Source organism: Lissotriton vulgaris, chromosome 5, assembly GCF_964263255.1.
Source record: "Lissotriton vulgaris chromosome 5, aLisVul1.2, whole genome shotgun sequence".
Lineage (NCBI taxonomy): Eukaryota > Metazoa > Chordata > Amphibia > Caudata > Salamandridae > Lissotriton > Lissotriton vulgaris.
This window is the reverse complement of record NC_141693.1, coordinates 555,017,799-555,035,904: the sequence shown is the minus strand read 5'-3', so window position 1 is coordinate 555,035,904 and position 18,106 is coordinate 555,017,799. Positions and strand designations below refer to the sequence as shown.

The 18,106-nt window shown below is 48.4% G+C and overlaps 1 protein-coding gene and 1 pseudogene across 2 annotated transcripts in view; both read left to right on the top strand.

Moving 5' to 3' along the window:
- LOC147711237 (uncharacterized) overlaps nucleotides 1-8,484 on the top strand; it is a 40,435-nt pseudogene extending 31,951 nt beyond the window's left edge.
- The window catches only part of SHLD2 (shieldin complex subunit 2), a 1,133,281-nt gene that overhangs the window by 159,700 nt on the left and 955,475 nt on the right, over nucleotides 1-18,106 (top strand). The gene's annotated exons all lie outside the window — the stretch shown is intronic.

Below are 18,106 nucleotides of genomic sequence, written 5' to 3'. Positions count from 1 at the left end.
TTCTTAAAAAAATTAAAAGCCATTTTTATTTGTAATATCAATACATCTAGGTCACGTAAATACAACACATATTGCATTACAAATGCTATAGGTATCACATTTGCGAAAGTTAAAACTATTGCCATTGTAAATGACAAAGCTATTAATTTCGCTATTTTCAAAACAAACACATGAATAAAAAAAAATTGTCATTTACAGTACCAATAGCTCAAACTTTCCTAATGCGAGACCTATTGCATTGCAAATGCTTGTTTCTCTATAGTTCCACTTGCTTGAGACCTGGATGACCCCTCCTTGGCACCTGATATCGCCATAGCCATCCCAAATGGCTACAAGATCACCCACAGGGACCGCACCAACGGAACAGGAGGAGGAATCCCCATCGTCCACAGAAACACCCTCAGAATCTGGACCAGCACTGACGACATGCTTAGCACCGCCGAACACCTGCACTTCCAGATCCACATCGACCCCAACCCCACCCTCAGAGGAACCCTCATTTGCAGACCGTCACGACTACCACCCACTCGCTGGACACACGCTCGACCCCATCTTCTCCGCCAGCAACCACGTCACCCTCAGCCACACCACCAAACTCCACTGGACCTACCACCGCTTCGTCCACTTCACCTTCGAGAAGTCTACCACGCACCACCGCACACAACGGGCCCCCCACTGTAGCTGGAGCAAAATCACCAAAGACCAGCTAGCCACCACCCTTGCTCGAAACCCTCCAACGGACTCTACCGATACCGACTCCACCGCCCTCAACCTCAGGCAATGACTGCGCCAACACTCTCGCCCCGATTAAGAAACCCTCCAACAGACGCACTGACAGAAAAGCCATCTAGTTCACCGCCGACCTCCAGGCATCCAAGCGGGCCTGCCGTAGGCTAGAGAAGAAGTGGCACCACGAACAGACACCGGACAGCAACACAGCGTATAGGAGCTCCATCCGCAAACACCACCAACTCATCCGAACCGCCAAAGGGACCTCCTTCAAAGAGCGCAGTGACTACCACGTACACAACAACAAAGAGCTCTTCAACATCGTGAGGGAATTTTCCAATCCCAACTCCAACGACATCCAGCCATCACAAGACCTCTGCGACTCCCTAGCCACCTTCTTCCGCCGCAAGATCGCAGACAGCCGCGACAGCTTCAGCAACCAGGCCCCCCAACAGACACAGTCACCTCAGTCGCACCGCCGCCAGCCACACCAACTTCCTGCTCTCCTGGACCCACGTCAGCGACGAAGACACCATCAAAATCATGAACACCATCCACTCCGGCTCACCATCTGACCCCTGCCCGCACCACATCTTGAACAAAGCAAGCTCCACCATCGCACCCCATCTCCACAAGATCATCCACAGCTCCTTCGAGTCTGCCACCTTCCCGGAGAGCTGGAAGCACGCTGAGATTAACGCCCTACTCAAGAAACTCAAGAACTTCCAGCCCATCTCCCTCCTCCTGTTACTGGCGAAAGCAATCGAGAAGATTGTCAGCAGGCAACTGACCTCCTTCCTCGAAAAGAACAACAACCTGGAGCCGTCCCAATCTGGATTCTGCAGCAACCACAGCACTGAAACTGGCCTCATTGCAGCCACTGACGACATCAGGGCCTTGCTGGACAGCGGAGAAACCTCGGCCCTCATCCTCCTGGACCTCTCGGGTGCCCTCGACAAAGTCTGCCACCACACCCTCCGCTGACTCCTCCACAGCGCATGGATCCAGGACAAAGCACTGGACTGGACCACCTCCTTCCTCACCGGCAGATCCCAGAGTGTCCGCCTCCCGCCATTCTGCTCTAAAGACACTAAGATCATCTGCGGCGTACCCCAAGGATCGTTCCTCAGCCCGACAATCTTCAACGTCTACATGGCACCGCTCGCCAACATCGTTCGATCGCATGACCTCGACAACATCTCATAGGCCGACGACACCCAACTGATCCTCTCCCTCACCAAGGCCCCTATCACAGACAAATCCAACCTTCGCGAAGGAAACTGAACTCGGGCAAGACGGAGGTTTTCATCATCGGATCCACCCCCTCCTCCTGGGACGACACATGGTGGACGGCCGCACTGGGAGCTGCACCAACGCCCACCGACCATGCACGCAACCTGGGAGTCATCCTGGACTCCGCGTTGTCAATGACCCAGCAAGTAAATGCTGTCTCCTCCTCCTGCTTCAACACCCTGTGCATGTTCCGCAAGATCTACAGATGGATCCCTACCGGAACCAGGACGGTCATCCAGGCCCTTGTCGGCAGCAAACTAGACTACGGCAACGCTCTCTAAGCGGGAACCTTAGCCAAACTCCAGAAGCGACTATAACGCCTCTGCATGCCTCATCCTCGACATCCCCCACCACAGCCGCATCACAGCCTATCTGAAAGGCCTGCACTGGCTCCGCGTCAACAAGAGGATCACCTTCAATCTCCTCGCCCACGCTCACAAAGCACTCCACAACACCGGACCAGCGTAACTCAATGAACGACTCACCTTCGACACCCCGACCGGCCACCTTCGCCTCGTCAACCTATCCCTCGCCACCATCCCCCGCATCCATCGAGCAACCGTCGGCGGCAGATCGTTCTCCCACCTCGCCACAAAAACCTGGAATACCCTCCCCATCCGCCTACGACAGACCTGAGACCTGGGACTCCTCAAGACCTGGCTGTTCGAGCAGTAGCACATTGAGTGACCTCCAGCATCTTCTACCCTTTCCTGTAGTTGTTTCATGCTCACTGCAAGCTTCTGCAATTGATTATGCAACCCATGTACTATTGATCAGAGCTCCGAGATTGACAGTTCAGCATTCTTCACCCTCTCCGACAGCTACTCATGGTCAGCTCGACTTAGGGACACCTCTAGTGCAACAGTATCTACTTTTGATTCCAGTGTGATTTTAGTTTCCTGTATGGCCTGTAATATATGTTCAAATTGGCTGGTGTGTTTCTCTAAAGTTGATTACAAATAGTTGAGCAATCCCCTGCTCTGCGCCTGGGGCAGAGGAGCATCCCCATTGTCGCGGAGGTGGTAGACATCATTTTTGCATGTTTAGGTTTCAGCATCATATCCCAGGCAGTTACACGCAGTTGTGCTGGTGAGACATGCGCTCTGGTTTACTCTGTATGTTTCTTCCCAAGCCCGGGTAGGCTTCCTGCTTAATGTGTGTAAGGCGAGACTGGGTAGTTGTAGAGCTCGGCACCATCCACAGCCAGGATTCCCTCTTTTCTTTTCCTTACTTATTGATTTTCAAAAACAAAGACAAACAATGCTGCACAAATCATAGATGTACATGTACGTCCACACCATTATTTGATAAACAGGTGCAATTTGCTTGCAAGAATAAATACATCAGTCAAAAGGAGAGCTAAACGGGGAGATGCAATGACACCAAAGCTGGGAATAATGAAGAATGAAAGGGTAACACATATGTACATGCAGGTCAACAGGAAGTCTACTTCAGAGCGATAAATGATATGGGTTATCAATTTCGATCAGCTGCATCATCAGTGGCATCAGGTTCTGAAGTCGATAGATAGTCATGGAGAGGTTGCTAAATATCCTTGGGTCTGGAGGTTAGAGGCTGCAGGGAGGCGTAGATTTTACTAGTAGTACAGCAGAATGTCTTGTCTTTCAGTCAGTCACTGGTAGTGGGGACCCTGCTGCTTCCCCAATAGAAGGCTATTCATCGTTTAGCTAGTGCTATGGCTGTGAAGCGTTTCAGTCCCGGACCCAAATGCTTTACATTGCCCAACAGCACCATCAGCCGCTCTGTGTCAGCCGTATGTTCAATCATGGTTTAGATTAAGGCAAAAAGAGACCCCTGAATGAATGGATAGCAGGCTAGTCCCAGTCTAAATGTACAAAATCGGCATAGTCAGCAGCGCACTTAAGACACGTATGTGACCTCACAGGTTTCCACTTGACAGGGTGAGGCCCTGTCCCTGGTCTCGTTCTTGATTCAGGTAGGAGAGTTTGACTTCTGGATGATACCAGTAATAAGCAAAGTGGCATTGCACCACTAAATAGTAGGGTAGAAAATCTGGGACACCAAACCCGCCACCTGGATTCTGGGATTGCGTGCCAAGAGGCTACGTAGGCTGGAGAAAAAATTGTTTGTCAATGCAATAGGTATATTTAAGAAAGATTTAGGTAGCACCACCATTTATTTATAGTGATGTACCCTGCAATAGACAATGTTAATTCAATCCATCAGTCCACCTTGGAGGAGAGCGTGTCAATGGTAGGACCATTGTTCTGGTGTATGACTTCAGCCCTCTGTCTGTGCAAAACGATACCCAAATACTTTGGTGAGTCTGTGCACCAGTTCAGGGGATACTCTGGATCACAGAGAACCGTGGCATCTGTAAGTGGAAAGAGTTCAGATTTACAATAGTTTATGGATAGGCCGGAGAGATGCCTGTAAGTTATTATTTCTCGTATGATGAGAGTAAGAAGTATAGGTGGACTTTTGAAAATATCAGGATGTCATCTGCATACATGGATGCTAGGAGTGGACCAGCTCTAAACTGGAATCCTCTATGTACGTGACGCTCCTGTAGATGCTGGACCAGAGGATTCAGGGTGACGACAAAAAGCAAAGGTAAAAGAGGACACCCCATATGTGTTCCTGGAGTCACAGGGAAGGCCCCATGAGTGTATCATTCACTCACAGCTGGGCCTTGGGACCGGCGTATAGTACCATGATGAGGTCACGAGGCACTCCTAGCTTGGCCAAGGTCACCCACAGAAATGGCCTCTCCAGCAAATCAACCACATTCTTGGCGTCCATGAGGGCTACAGCTGCTTGAAGGGTCGGGGGTAATCTGATTCAGCATGGCAAAGATGGTGTGGAGTTTGTTGACAGACGTGTGGCGCTAAACGAAGCCAGTTCAAATGGAAGAGATTATCTACTCCATTAATAGGAAGAGGCGTGTGGTAATAACTTTAGCCAATATTTTCTTATTGTGGTTGAGCAGGGATTACTGCCTGTAGGAAGTGCAAAGGTGTGCCAGCTTACCAGGTTTCAGTAAAAGGGTAACAACTGCTTCTCACAGGGTAATGCGGGGTATGTCCTCTTTAGTTGCTTCTGCATACACCTCCAGCAAGCGGGGAATCAAAAGGCTTTGTAAAAATGATCTGTGAGTCAGGGGTCTAGGAGCCATTCGTTACGGCGATTGCATGCACTATCTCCTCGTACGTGACCGGGCCATTAAGAATTGCCATTGTCCCTCTGATAGTCATACCATGGACACCTCTGCTAAATATGGAGCATACCATGGACACCTCCGTTAAGTATGGAGCAATCTCCTCTAAGTCACCTGTAGCACAAGTCGTAAATTGTTGTTGTTAATAGGTTAGGACCGTTTGAGCGATATCTGCATTGTCAAATGCAGTCATAACGACATCAGCGAAGAGACTCTTAATGCAATTGCTATGGTAGTTAGGAAGCGGCCTGGTCTTTCCCCCTCCCCACATTGATGAGCTTGGGCATATTTACCCATATAGGCAACCTTGCGTTCTGCCAAGTCATGGAACTCCTGTAATAATTTGGAGCCCCTCTGTAGTTGGGCGTGCTGAACACATGCATTGTAGCCATGTCAATAGCCGCAGTTCCCTCTCTACCCTGGATAGGTCACCGCGAATACTCCGGTGAACGCCCTCATGGTTGGTGATGCAAATACAGTAGATATATGCCTTAAAGACCTCCCACAGCGTGGCATGCTTGTCGACTGACCTGGTGTTTAATGCACTGTGTTCATTGATAGCATCAAAAAGTTCTGATTTGAGCACTTTGCAACGTGTTTTCTGGGAATAACCATTGCCTGGCTGTGTGACCTTCACATGCGATAAGCAGCATGAATTTAACAGGGGCATGATCTGAAAGGGCTCGGGACATATGCGCCACATCTGTCAGGCAAAGGAGGTTCCCCCAGGAAGTAACCAGTGGTCTATTAGTGTCCAGATGTTGGGATGGCGGGCATGCCAAGCATCTGAGAGTTGGGAAGTATTGAGAAGATCATGGCGAGCGCAAAATGAGGAGGGCTTGGCGCTAGTAGTTGAGCCAGTGGAGTGCATGGGAGGGTGGCAAGTTATATTAAAATTGCCCCATCACAAACTTGGAGGGGTATCTGTGCTTCAGAGGCCAATGCCCTACTGTAAGTTGGGCATGTATCTAGGAGGTATTGGTTAAAGCCAATCATCCAACATCAATGTGCACTGTGGGGAACGTGAGTTTGCTGGCAGACCATGATCCAGAATACCACATAATGTCCGTCAAAGGGTCACGCAGACACAAGGTGGTTCAGTCAAGCAGGTGCATTGTGCTTGATAGTCAAGCAGACAAGCAAGCTGGTGGTGTGTGGTGTTAGGACTCGCTCCCTCCACTGTGTTTTTTGCACAATTGGGCCGCATCCGCAGGGGTGTTAAGTAGTAGCTGCTCTCCATTCACCTTAGCGCAGAGGTGCCTTGTTTCTTGAGAATATCTTTTTTTGTGTTGAAATTATTTTTTCGAATTCACAAATCCAATGAAAACAAAGCTGAATACTAGCAGCAAATGTATAAGAATATTTTTGACATCAGAGAACTTGCGCCAAGCCTCCTGGACCACAAGTGTCAAGCCCGGGATTAGGTAGAGCATTGAGCCCTGATATTGGAGGGGGCCAAGCCCTCGGGCAAGACGCAGCTCTGTGTTCCTGTGTCTGAAGTTGAGGAGCAGAGCTATAATCAGGTGTGGCGGTACACCAGGAGGGGGGTATGGGCCAATTGTTCTCTGAGCTCTCTCTACTATCAAGGTTTAGGTATAGTCTTGCCTGCTAAAGAGCTCTGTGAGTAGGCTCTCGACAAACACATCTGGTTGTCTGATGTTTGTGGATTCAGCCGCCCCCATAATCCTCAGATGACTGCGGCGCGATTGCGCTTTTAAGTCTTCATTTTGGCCATTGCGGATTTAAGCATGTGTTCTACCTTGTCCAGGCACTGATATAGGTACCATCGAGATTCTGTGTTCTGCCCCGCCCAATCACGTTGTGTGGCTGCCAGTGGAAACGACGAGCTGAAGAAGCAGGTTGACGTTTTGCTCCAAGAAAGCCATGAAACTACTTCTCTGAACCATCAAAGAGAAGCCTGCTTTATCAAAGATGTGTCCAGTTGAAGAAGTCGGTGGATGAAAATAAGGAAGTTTTCCAAAAATTGAAGAAAAGCGATGAACCTGCACCAGTGGGAAATTATGATCAAAGAAAACAAGATGAACAGAAACGTTTATCAAAACTGTCCACGGAGCTCCAGAACCTTGCAGTGGCTCTAGGAGAGATGAATATCGGCACAGATGAAAAATCTACTGCAGCAAAGGAAGTAGAAGAAAGGGAGGATGATGAGGAGGAGGGAGAGACCGAAGAGGAAGAGGAGGAAGATGAGAGTAAAAATGAGGAGGAAGAAGATGAAGTGGATGATGATGAAGATGATGATGGGGCAGAGGATGAAGAATAAGCCAATATGAAAGAGTACACTGTTGTAGGTGATTTTCATGCCCAACAAGAAGAGGATCTCACAGTTAAAAAAAGGTGAATTGTTGCACATACTCGATCAGAAGACGGATGGCTTGTAGGTTGCTGAAAATAACAAAGGAAAGAAAGGCTGTGTTCCCAAAACGTACCTTCAGCTTTTCAGAGAAGAAGGATTCAACAGAGTCAAGTGAAGGGGAAAGGGAAGAAGATGAGGGTGAAGCGGATGAACCCACTGATGGGGCAAATCAAAATCAGAGTGCCAAAAGATGTTCTGAGTCTGAGTTGAATTATGCAACAAAACTAATTGCAAAGATGAGTTCAATCGATGCTTTGGCAACCATGGGAGTCATACCTTCAGGATTTCGAATATCAACTCTTCCCCAAATTCTTGATAAAGAAAAACACCTGCGAGCAAGTCACTGTATCCTGCCTGAGCTCAAGCCTTCCCAGCTACCTTTAAAGATCTTGTATGGAATGCCAAAACAAATGTGATTCAATCCAGACAGAGTAGTTTGTCTCTTGTTTTAACTTTATAGAGTTGTAAAAGGATTCTGTTACCAGGAACGAGCATACAAGTGCTCAGCAGACATGTTCGCCTTTGTCTATTTGATGGTAGCACGGTGCTGAGTAGCATACATACTGTCCGAGCAACATGGCAACCCAAAAATGCAAAAACATGGACCTTTTCGCCACGGGTTTCTGGCATCCTGCCCAGCTTGCTTGATGGTGACTGTTTTGCCAGATCCAATTCCCCATCCACAGACATTGGATTATTATTTGAACTAGGAATTACTTATATGCGCAGTACAACTGAAGAAAGGGGAGAGTTAAGCTGTGGCTGGATATTTCTAAAACTTTTGGACTCCGGAGGAATTCCTGCTACTCCCAAGACCTACAAACTTCCTTTGAATGGAGGTACACCATATGAGAGTGGTGTTGAAGTGGATCCAATAATCTCAAGATGAGTCAACCCCTGATGAAGGTTGATGAAAGCAACCAAAATGCATTGGGAATGTGATACTACTGAGGATGAACTATGTATGTTTCCTGCCGCAAAAATCAGGCTCGGATGGGCATATTTACCGCATCAGAATTGAATACATAATGGTTTTTCATGTGACGGACCAAACGGAATAAATAATTGAGAATTGGAATAAATGGATTAAAATGACTAAACTGGATGAATTTTTGGAATGTATGTGCAACAAAGTCTTTCAGCAGTGGGAGCGATATTACGTTCCCTAACCCATTGTCATATATTTTCTTACGTGGTTGGAGGGCGAACCACGATCCTGGAATGCACGCATTCTGTTGTTAACAATGATGACATTGAATACACTCTACAATTGTGATGCCAGTGCACTCGCTCATATGGTCCAGGAGACTGTTAAGAGTTTCAAAACCGGTATCTTATCAGTTTGAATTCAGTGTGGAGCTCAGTCATGATGGCGGCTGCACCATCTAATGGTGGTGGGGCAGCACCGTTGTGTGAGAACTCTTCTGTAACCAAGAAGGAATGGTGACGCCTCGGGCCCTTGACCAGGTCGAAGTATAGTTTCTTTTGTTTGGGGTCACTGGGGCGCTCCATCATAAGCACCAGCCACGCAATCCAGCTTCAGAAAGAATCACCAATGCGTAGAGAGCCTACCTGGCGTAAACCAACGCAGTGGTGATCAATGGTGAGAAAGGCCTCAGCACAGTCGAGTCTACAGGTGGCACAGGCTGAAGAAGCGGTAGGTCTCAGTATGATTATCAGACTAAGGGGCGATGGGGCCCAACCAGGAGCAGTGGCTGCCTACAAGGACAGCTCCTGGCAGAGTGCAGCGGTGTGCAAGCTTTATGGCTGATACATGGGCGATCCTTCGACCCTCAGTGATAAAAATGTTATGTGCTTGCTGAATATGGGGTTGGTTGGGCCACAGATCATGTACCTCACCCTCTGATGTAGAGGGGGGCTGCTCATATGCAGGGAAAGTCCCGGGTCATTATCACCTGAGCGCAGCGATGTCATAGGAGCAGCCCCGTGCTGTAATCGGACTTCGCACATGCGGCACAGGCCCCAATGGCTTAGCAGTGCGGCCCAGGCCTCAACGCCATTATTGCTGCATCGCTGTCCTTGTCACACGTTTGGTCATCACCACGTTAGTGGTGGAGAAGCGGAGTCAGCCCATCGAGCCCCGCATTGTGCAGGTACGTGCCGCAGACTTGCCCTCAGGCTCACCAGTGGCCCCTGTCACAGCGGGGCCTCCGAGGGCCGCATCAGGCTGCGGTGGTCAAATGTACAGAGGATGCTGCATGGAGTGTCCAGGACGAGCAGCAGTTATGGACGAGGGGAGGGTCCTTCAATCAGTAGGAGCCACAGAAGCATGTGGGTCATGACGGATAACTGATGAACTGCAACAGAAATGGGCGCTCGGCTCCGGAGCTTCAACGGCTGGTGGCCATCTTTGTTGCTGGCTGGCCATGACCCTAGGCTTCCCTCTGTAAAGCAATCAAGGCTGCCCCCTTCCTCAATAAGGTAGAGCATAGGCTCGGGCAAACTGACGTCCCGTAATGTCCTATGGTGTGAAGTTGGGCCCCCATTAGATCGGGGTGTACCCAACGTTAGGAAGGTCGTGCAGAATAGGTTGTTCTTCTTTTTTTGATCCAGGTAATTAGTCGGCTCGTAGGTGCCTTTTCCTTAAAGAAACAGTATTTACTATGTACTGGGCCCCCAACTTTTGGGCCTGGCCTCCTTCTGCGTTGTTTGCTGGGTCTTGAATGAGGTCGGAGCCCTCCTCTTCTTGTGTCCAGATCATGCTGCAGCCTAATGTAGGCCCGGCATCATGGCCCCGCTCAAGCTTGCACCCAGGCCCTTTCACCGACCTCAACAGAGCTTTTTGAAACTGGACTCTAAATGCCAGTCAGCTGTTCTTAAGATATCTTCCAATCTGGCCCCTCATACGAATGCCCTAGAAGATATGGCACCCCTGTTGGAATTGGCGCAAACACAGAAGTGCCAATATCCACTTCTTGCAGCACCCATCTCATTCATCGAGCCCTAGTGGCTGAAGAAACTGCTTTATGGGGTCTAGTGAAAGAAAGTAGTGATTGAGTTCATGTGATTCACATTCATACTCTTGCAAGCACCACACCACACACACAAATTGGGTTTATCAGGACAATCTAGGTAATGAACCGTCTGTGTATTAGACTTTGTGCATCCAGTGATGGAAAACATAACCCCATCAGGGGTGAATGATTAGCCTGACAAGTCTAATGTTTGTAAGTCTGAAAATATTTTGCAAGAGATGATGCAAAGTGGCATAGGTAACGTTACAAAAAGGTGTCTTTTAGACAAATCAGAGTTATCAGGCCAATTGATAAATAAGCAAACTACTTCCTTCACATCTCATGTTGGTATACTTGGGCCCTGGGGGTTTGAATAGTCTGATACCCCTTATGCATTTACAGATTAGGGAATGAGAGCAGAGACCTGCCACATTAAGATGTCATGCTGAAAATGATTGAGTTTATGGTGAAGAATGCTATACAAACTTCTGCCATCTGGGAAAGAAATTTCAGAATGAAAACTGTCTACCCTCACAAGATCCACATGCCTTTCCACACACCAACTGCAACAAGCTGCACCAGGTAGAGTTTTATCTTTTATGGGTTCCTGTGGCCCATGCTTGTTCCACATAGAATGAAGCCATTTGCAAAAGTCCTGACAATATCCATCATCGCCTGAGATCCGCCAGGCCATGAGAGTTGGAAAACTGTACTCAGTTCAGTTCAGTTCAATTAGTCTTTATTCGATAATTCCAATCAAAAGACACAATACAACATAAAAGTGTCATCTAAAACAATAAATACCTCCCTAAGAGCATAGAATACTCACAAGATTTAATATCAGCATTATCGATAATTCGTGACAATTTAAACTATATAATATGCATTATGTTAAGAAACAGGTAAAACCATTTAATAATTCAAACAGGGGAGCCTTCTGATCAAGGCTTAGTCAAACAACACATGAAATTCCCAAATCAGCCTCTAGGTTTTTCCGTCTCAGAGCCCAAGACCAACTGAGAAATTTTGCCAGAGCGATGACAATATCTGGGCGAATGCTCGATACCAGAATGCGAAGAGCTGTCGTACTTGATCTGGTACAGAGATTAGAACACAGTGTCCTAAGCCATCTACAACGGGGAGCATTGTAGGCTGGGCACACAAAAAGTACATGGGTTACCGGCTCTTTCTTAGATGGGCACGAAGGGCAATTAATATCTGGAGCATTATTCCATTTTGTAGTGAAAGATCTTAGGGAAAGGGTACCTACTCTAAATTGGTGGTATAGTTTCCTGTCGCCAGGTTTGGTGATCACATTCCAGTAAGCCTCTAGCTGTGTCACAAGTTTATGCTCCATGAAGATGCCTGTTAGTGAGCTACTGCTTACTAACGACAGGAACTTCCTGGAGATCATGGCCCAGTGGAGTTCTTTATACTCGTTTTTACTGGGAATGAGTTCCCTATTGGATCTTCCCACAAGTGGCGAAGCCCTATATCTAGCAGGTTACTCTTGATCTTCTGCAGCCATTTAATCTTTGAGGACTGGGCAACTTGTCTAATATACATAAGCGCATTGGTGTAAGACGCCAGTTCAGGTATGGTCAAGATCCTCCTCCAATAGGATAGTAGTCTGAAACCTGCAACTTTGTCAATGGAAAGGCAGCCTAAATCTAACAGCAGGGGCTTGATGGGGGTGGATTGGGGCAGGGCGGTCAGTGATCTCAAAAACTTATTTTGCGCAAGAACTAGGGATGTTAGATTTTCAGACTCCCATAGTTTAGCGCCGTATGTTATAGAAGCTCTGACCTCCCCGTTGTAAATCGATAGAGCTGGCCCCATCGGTTTAGTACTAGAAAGTCTATATTCTTTAAGTAGGGCTCCTGCTAACTGGTTGTGCCTAAGAACTAGGACATATAACTGTGGAGTCCAGTTCATCCTCCTACCCATAGTCACACCTAAGTAAGTAAAGGTATCCGTTTGCTCCAAAAGCGCTTCATTCATTACAACTCTGCTTTTAATATGTTTGTATTTATGCAGCACCATGAACTTGGTTTTATCGACATTTACTACAAGCGCATGGTCGTTGCAGAACTCTGTAAATCTATCAAGGGCACGTTGCAGACCAGATTGAGTTTTGGATAAAATTAAAGTATCATCTGCAAACATTAATAAAGGGACCCTTGAACTGGCAAGAGTTGGTGCATCTGTTAGAAATTTAGTGTAGTACGAAATAACCTTATAATAAACTGGGAGAATAGGGTAGGGGCAAGGACACATCCTTGCAGCACCCCCATATTTACTGGGAAACAATCAGTTAGTTGACCCTGCTGTCCCCACCTGACTTGGGCGTAATTTGCCTCGTGCAACCTGATGACAAAGCTTAAAATTTCTAGGGGCATCCCAGCCTCCTTTAGGACCTACCATAGCTTTTGACGAGGGACCAAGTCAAATGCTGACTTTAAATCAACAAACGCTGCGCAGAGTGTACCCCCGCAAGTGTGATAGTGTTCTAGTATATCAGCATGAATCTGAAGACTTGGTCAATAGTACTGACGTGGGGTCTAAATCTCGCTTGATATGTGGATAGTAAATCCTGTTCCACTATCCATCCATTAATTCTACCTAGGACAAGCCTAGCAATTCTTTTCTGAATAGGTTCGATTAGGCTTATTGGCCTGTAATTGCTGGGATTGGCGCGGTCACCCTTTTTATAAATGAGAATGATTTCGGCCCCACGCCAAGTATCTGGAAGCTGCGCGCCCCTAGCAATAGCATTTATAATGAGAAAAATGGGGGGGAGGAGCCAAGCTGGCGACCAAGATGGCCGCGTAGAAACTCTGCCCCGCCGACCTCCGCTCCCTGAGAACACATCCTGGATCCTATCCTGTTTCCGAACGTCACTCCCTGTTTCGGAAGTGTAAGCGATGCCCGTGGTTTCTTCTCCGGATCGTCTCCGTGGTCTGGGGGCTAAATGGTGTCGCCCGGAAGTGCAGGGCCTTGTCTGCCGAGAAGCCGGGGCCTCGAGTGATTGTAGAGCCGCCCGCAAGTTGATCAACATTGGAGGTTGCGGATCGGAAAAATTGATCTGGCCCGAAGCTCCGGTTTGGTGCCCCGGGGACGTTGCTGGGTCCTGCCGCCGCTGCTGGGGCGATTGTTATGTGGGTTTGAACCGCGGACCCTGTGACGCCTTGGCCCAGCTCCAGGACTGCTCTGCGGTCCCTGATTCACCGGGCAGTTTATTCTGAGGAGAGCAGCGGTATTTGTGGAATGAGGAAATACCCACTGTGAGTGCCGGCCCTGCACCGCCATAGGGAAGCAGAATGCATTGCTGGGCTGATGGGGAGACCCGTCTGAATAATCTGGTAGGAGCTCCTCTGTGCAGTGTGCACTTGCTCCTGTTCAAACTTACCGATTGCCCACTGATGATCGCTGGTGTTCCATGGTTGGAGAAGGGAGCGCCATAGATAGGCTCTGTGCCTGTAACCGTGGCCTTTATTCGCCCAAACAAGCACGCGGGATGGTAGTATCGAGCCAGGAATGGCTGGGGTAAGATTGGCCCCGAAAAGGTGAGCGGTCCACCTGGTGTCTGACGTGAGATGGGGAGACGTGCAGTGCAGTGCTCAGACTGTGTATTTGAGCCCTTATGTACCTGGCTTAAGTGTTCGGGACGACATTGTAACCCACCCCCCCCACATTCCTGTTTCACTTCCCGGGAGCTGCAAGGTATGTTAAGAGCGCTTTGTGCTGAGGAATAGTATACGGCCGAGTGGAAGCTTGGGGAACAGACATTGAAGTGAGTGGTGAGCCTGACCTCTATTGAGAGCTTCTTCTGGCCTGCTCCAGTGAAAGGGAGCGACAAAATGGCAGCCAGACCGGAGTCGGACAAGCCCGCGCCACGGTCCTCCAAGGGCTCTAGAATTGTCCAATCAAATAAATTGGAATGTTACACCTTGCCAAAGGGGTCCCCGTGATGAAAAGCAGCGAGACTCCCAAGACTTTTGTTGCCGCTTGGTGCAAATCACCTCTAATTCACTCTAAGATTAGTCATCAAAATAATGAGGCAGACGCTGGAAGTTGGAAGGCGAAGAACAAGTATATTGCTTTAGAGGAGAGTGCATCAAATCAGACACCGGGGCTATCGTCTGGAGGGGCTCTAACTGCATCTCTCTGGCATGGCCTTTTATACTATTTTCTGTCTGTTTATTACATGGTAAAACATTCCTGACATCACTTTATTGCATATTAAAACATCCTTGGAATCCCCGCCTTAAGCTAGTTCCCACACAGACCTTGCTGCAAACGTCCCCCATCCAGATGTAACAGATGATCGCTATCTCGCAACTGGACATTCCAACAGGATCTAAAAGTACGTGGGATCGGTCAGATCTAAGGGTTTGGGTTATTGATTAAGTCAGGCTCCTTTGTTGGTGATACAAGCCCTGCCATGTGTAGGCAATAAACAATGTCAACAGGGGTCGGTTAGTGCTTGGGACCGGACTGAGTGGCCAGGTGCAGGGAAGGAGGTTATAAAAGGGGGCTTGCCTGTTTATGGAGGATGAAAGGACAAGTGGGTTTGGCGCGGGAAGTGACTCCGGGGCACTGTCATGCTGACATGGTTTTATGACCCCAGTATATGTGCTCGGGCTTAATCAGAGCGCGGGGGATGATGGCGGGGTCAGGGTGACATACAGGTGACCAGCAGTGTATGAAATGGCCTTGATGTCCAAAATGGTTGCCGCTTACGCGCACTCAAAGGCCTATGTTACACAAGATGGCGCCGGCAATGTTCATATTTATCGTCTTATATTCAACAGTCGCCCCGTAGAACATATAGGGGCCAGCTAGTTAGTTTGCGTCAATGACCATAATGTCCTGTACCTCTCTGTCATACATTGCTTTCATGTTTTCGCATCAAGTGTCCAAAGTCTTCGAGCGTAGAGAATGCAAGCAAAGAGAACACAGGGGCGGTATACAATGTATCCCCAGACAACAACCACATATTACTAAGATCGGAACCAAGAGGACCATAAATATCTTCCAACTTCATTCCTCTAATATGCCCCAAAACCAATTTCCCAGTGTCCAAATCTCTGGTACTTGGTGGATTTCTGATGCCAGCCTGTGGAGATGTTCAATTGCCTTGTAGACTGATGGCGAGCTGTCAGGGATGAAAGTGCAGCAGTTGGCACCGATGATGCGGCATGCTCCTCCACGGTCTGCTAGTACCACGTCTAGAAAAAGATGGTTCTGCAAAGCTACCAAGCGGACCACCTGAAGTTCGGCTGTGAGGATGCCAGCTGTGACGTTCAAGGCTGTTTCCACTGCTAGCGATAGGTGTCAGATGGCTCAGCTGTTTGCCATCGGGCCCCATAGCGGGACGAGTACTTTTGCTGCATCAAGGAACTGTGATGCGGCAGAGTCTGCTTGTTCTGTGTCTTTGGACCGCCTTTCTCTGTGATGGATTGCAGATGCTGTGTAGGTTGGCGGCAGAACATAGGCAATGTAGCAAGTGCCCCCCCCCAGCCTTTTTGGGAGCCAGGTGTAGGCTTTGTTACCACAGATAAAGTTGGGTGATGCAACAAATAAAGGGGGGTCGGCAGTGTTCATAGTTCTCGTTATCTGGCAAGAGCTGTGACCTACGATCTTAGTCCCGTGGCCTTCGATGCAGACGAGGCCTAAGACGTTCCCCACAGATAGGGCCACCATTAGAGTTGCGGCAGTTCGTTTCTTCAGATAGGAAAAGGTGGGTCTGGCTGGGTTGTGGTACACCTGTATTTCAATTCTTTCTTTGGCGGGGATGTTCATAGAAAAGGTTGCATTCGAAGTCAGAGGACAGAAGGGAGCAGAGGTTCTCCCCGTCTTGTTCAACCAGAACTCATTGTAAAACTTTTTGATGGTCCCATCGGATGTGGCATTGTCTTTGTAGCTCTCTTGCAGGAGCATTAACCAGGCATGGCAGGATCCATGAACAGAGAAGGGTGAAGGGATGAAAGGAATGGAATGTTCACTGGCATGAGGTAGCAACCCACAGATCCAACAGTTGGTGGCATTTGTGGCAAGATTGTGTTGGTGCAACAATTGTACAAAAGAATTGTTCCAGAACTCTTTGCGCCGTTCTCGGAGGCGTGGTGACAGTGACACCAGATAGTGTTCTTTCTTGGTGGTGGGTTGCATGGTGGGTGACATTGTCCTGTAAGTGGGAGCATTTTCTTCAAGGTACCAGATGGCAACAATCAGCAAGAGGCAGGTGAGAGATGCTGCCACAAGAGTTATTGTCTTTGCACTGTGCAGTTTGGCAAGTTTGGAGTCGTTGCAGTGGTTCTTCGGTCGTCCGGGATCTGCCATCACCTTCAAGAGACTCGACGAATGGCAGGACCACATACTTCCGTCTAGCGTATCTCCCAGTAGCCTTGTAGTGTTAGCTACCGATCTGAGACTTTTGACTCAGTTAGTGGCCTGCTTGTCTGAGCACTCTCCTTTTGTCGTTGTTAAATTGTACCCCTCCTTGGATGGTACTGTGGGGTCGGGAAACTCTGCCAATTCAAGTGTCTCTGTTTGTGGATAGCAACTCAGGGCGGGTCGGTCTTTGGTCAGGAGCTCTTCTTGGCTGTTTACTTCTCCGGGGACCGTCAGTGTTGGAGTTATCTTCTTACAATGGTGCCCATGCACCCAGTTTTTCTTTCCTTCCACTCGAACAGCAGTTCGGGTGGTAATCAGGACCTGCCAGAGGCCAGTCCACCTGGGTTCTAGACTCTTCGACCTCTGGAAATTTCGAAATTGCACGAAGTCCCCAGGCTGGATATCATGTCCTGGGCCCCTGGACACGTCTGGAATGGCATGCAGCACCTGTTGGTGGATAAGAGCTAGTTTGTTCGTCAATTTGTACAAGTAATCAGACATTAGTATGTCCGGGACATCATGGATGGAAGTTGGTTTTGGTGCCGTCCAAATGTTCATAGGCCTGCCAAAGACCACTTCATAGGGGGTTAGTCGGTGTTTTGTTGGGGTGGAGCGCATTGATAGCAATGCCAGTGGGAGAGCATCTGGCCATTTCAACCCAGTTGTGGCGAATATTTTTGCTAGCTTCAGTTTTAGTGTGACGTTGTGTCTCTCTACCAGGCCCGCTGATTGGGGGTGGAAAATGGCGTGGAAACTTTGCTTCACCCCCAACCCCTTCAATATGTTTTGTATAACTTCTTCTACAAAGTGGGGGCCATTGTCGCTCCATAAAATTCTACGAAGGCCATGTGGGGGGAAGAATTCTTTTAGTAACACCTTCGCTGTGGCTAAGGCGGTGTTGTCACGGGTGGGGTAGGCCTCCACCCATTTACTAAAAGAGCACACGATCACCAGTACGTATTTAAGACCGCTGCACCTTTCTAGCTGGATGAAGTCCATTTGGAGGACTGCAAAGGGATGGTCAGGGACTCCAAACCCTCCCCGCGGTACTACAGTCCCTTTCCCTGGGTTGTGAGTCATTGTTGTACTAGGCGTTTTGCTGATTCTGTTATCTTGCTGTTGTGCCATACCCTGGTG